Source organism: Oncorhynchus masou, chromosome 14, assembly GCF_036934945.1.
Source record: "Oncorhynchus masou masou isolate Uvic2021 chromosome 14, UVic_Omas_1.1, whole genome shotgun sequence".
NCBI lineage: Eukaryota > Metazoa > Chordata > Actinopteri > Salmoniformes > Salmonidae > Oncorhynchus > Oncorhynchus masou.
The window spans coordinates 26848210-26851251 of NC_088225.1; the positions used below are offsets into that span (position 1 = coordinate 26848210).

The window sequence follows — 3042 nt, forward strand, 5'->3', positions numbered from 1 at the left end:
TATGAAGTGTTTACTGTCAATGAAGTCTCCGTGAACACGGGAACATTGCCTTTATATTTAAATCGAGCTGTTTACAGAGATGTAAAAGTAATGTCTGATTGAGCTGAACAATGAAGTCTCCGTAAACACGGGAACATTGCCTTTATATTTAAATCGAGCTGTAACATGGATTTTCTGCGATACTTCTGTCATACTCATTGAATCCAGCCCAAAGCATTCTCTCTCATCTGTCTTTCGTTCATGGCAGGAGCTGGCCTTGGTGCTGAAGTCCCAGGGGCCCGGGACTGTTTCTAGACAAGACAGAATAAAGGCACAGTGATTATGATGCCTTTGTATCAGCTGTTTGCTGGGGCTTATTTTGTATTTTTCCACTGGTGAGAAGTTTTCTGCTCACTCTATCAGAAATGTGTGACATGTTTTCACAAAATAAGAGGACATGATTTATTTTTAGGATACCAATACGATCTCTCTAAGGCAATCTAGGGAAATCCAGAGGTAGACTTATTATTTCATTATTGATGATCTCAAAACGTTCTAAATATACAGTAAGCCATTTGAGCATCTATCATTGGTGACTGGACTCCTTTAGGGGGTGATATTGACGTCACATTTATCGGGAAAAAGTGTAAGACTGTATGTAATCTGATGAAATAGTTTGTTTTGGTTGCTGCTCTCCCTCTCTCTATCTCTCTCTCTCTCTCTCGTAGCCTCCACATTCAGCATTCCGCGCAGCGGGGTGATGATATCAATCACCATGGCACGAAGCGTCTGAGTTGAGCTGAAGCATCTGAGTTGAGCTGAGCAGGACAGCTACTTGCTGGTGCGGTCTGCGGATATGTCCGTCGTCACTAGTGAGTGAGTGAGGTCGCGTGCTAAATCCTAGGAGCTCTGGGGGAAGCGCACCTTCATGCCAAGAAGCGAGTGGCTACGGTGTGCACCTCTGTCCGTCTTGTCTGTTTACCCAGCGGCGCTCCAACACCTTTTGTTACTGTCTGTGAGGGGTGCAGATGAAGACACACATAGGAGGGAGAACTACTGAGAGAGAACCCAGACTCATCCTACGCACACAGATCTGAGGTACGCAATCTGATGTAATGCCGAGTTTATTTTGTCCGGTAAGGAATTTAAATTGGACGCTTTTATTTTCCAATGAGTTGCGTTTTGTATGACCTTCGCATTTTAATTTAAGAGGGGATATTTGGATTGAATCGCCAGTTAAAATGGATATCTGTCGTCACAGAAAATTGTTTGAAAGAAGATGAGTGATTAGACCCCAATGTAAGAAGCATTTTTTCGTACTACAGCGCAGGGCGCTTTGCCTCTGTTTTATTTAATTTTTTCGTAATTTCAGGTCCACGGATAGTTCCCATGCATGCAGCGGTCTCTCCGGTTCAAAGACATGTCACTTCACTAAACCATTCAACTTGTAGCTGTAATACAAAGTGACATGAACAATAGTTATCTCGGCAAATTATTTATTTTATCTCACCAAAGAGCTAGATTGGACAATTTATTGGTCTGTTTTCTTTCATCATTGTTTCTGATCGATATATTTTCGCGGATCAGAGCAATGGAACGTTTTCGTTCGGGCACACTTTCCCCCTTTCTCGCTCTCTCTCTCTCTCTCTCTCTCTCTCTCTCTCTCTCTCTCTCTCTCTCTCTCTCTCTCTCTCTCTCTCTCTCTCTCTCTCTCTCTCTCTCTCTCTCTCTCTCTCTCTCTCTCTCTCTCTCTCTCTCTCTCTCTCTCTGTCAGAGAAAGAGATAATGGGTCTGGGCGGGAAATTATACAGAATTGCGCGCTACTGTCACCTTTGAATCAACTGCACAATAGAGAGCCAGCCGATGAAATGACGGTGTCGCCGCAGACAATCAGTTTATAGACTACCTGCAATGTCCTCTGCAAGTCGACAACACCGAATTGACAAGTGCCATCCTCTAAAGTTGGTTAGTTTGAATCCTCGAGCCGACAAGGTGAAAAATCTGTCTTGCCCTTGAGCTAGGCACTTAACCCTAATTGCACATGTAAACTGCTCTAGATAAGGGCATCTGCAAAAATGATTATTGAAAACGAATTCAACCCAGATTGACAGGATCAGTGATGTCTGAATTCAGGAATGTTTTATAGCATCTGCATTCTGCAGCCTGTAGCCAGACAGCATATTAGTGGGATGGAATCTGGATTGAGAAAGTGTGTCCACATCTTTGGTCAATTATTGAAAATACTTCATTTGAATTTATATTTTGCCCATTTAGCTAATTAATTAAGTCTGGATTGCACAGATATGTTTTGGGAGACTGCCAATAAAATTATTCAAATATGCCAAGAGAGACAAAGATAATAAGCACATTTATCTTTACAAAACAACACCTTTAAAGGGTTGCTTTTGCTGTTGCAAAAATGCTCTGCAGTTTCCACAAGCCCATTTTATTTTTCTGTAGTACATTTTGTTCATCTGTAGACCTAAATCCTCAAAGGCTGGACATTTCCCAGTAAACTGGCTGTGGTTCCATGTATTATAAACTTGTCTAGAAATCCCCCTACAAACCCCAGTCATAGTGAAGCCCACCATGGAAAGGTTTATGAGTTATGAGACTAAAAGAATGGGACTCTGCAGCTATCAGCTATTTACAGCAGGTTGTAAGTCTTATATCAATAGATACACGTCAATACGTAGCCTAGAAACAGAACCATCACAACCATGGAGCCAAAATATAGGCTACTATCAGTCAACACAGTGTCATATATTCATTCAATCAGGGGTAGTACTAGGATGGTCTTGATTGTAAATAACTGACAGGACATGCTTCAGTCACTTCTAACCATCCAGTTGTATAACAGGTTGGGTGTAGGTCTGATGACACACTTGTAACATAGAGGATGCTTATGGGCCAGGCAATATGAGTTGCTGGGCATATACAGTAGGACAAGCCATTTTCACAAGTGGTGTTGTGTAGCCTTCACAGTTGTCTCTTTTGTTGACAGTTTGCCCCTCTGATGTCAGTGATGATGTCGTGAACCTTGAACCCGATCACGCGTCCATA

At 42.2% G+C, this 3042-nt stretch overlaps 1 protein-coding gene across 1 annotated transcript in view; it reads left to right on the forward strand.

Annotated features, from left to right (window-relative positions):
- The first annotated feature begins 788 nt into the window (after positions 1-788).
- cacng5b (calcium channel, voltage-dependent, gamma subunit 5b) overlaps positions 789-3042 on the forward strand; it is a 12524-nt gene continuing 10270 nt past the window's right edge. Inside the window, exon 1 of the mRNA XM_064987054.1 lies at positions 789-1077. The gene's annotated coding sequence lies outside the window, so the exon portion shown is untranslated. The remainder of the gene's footprint in view (positions 1078-3042) is intronic.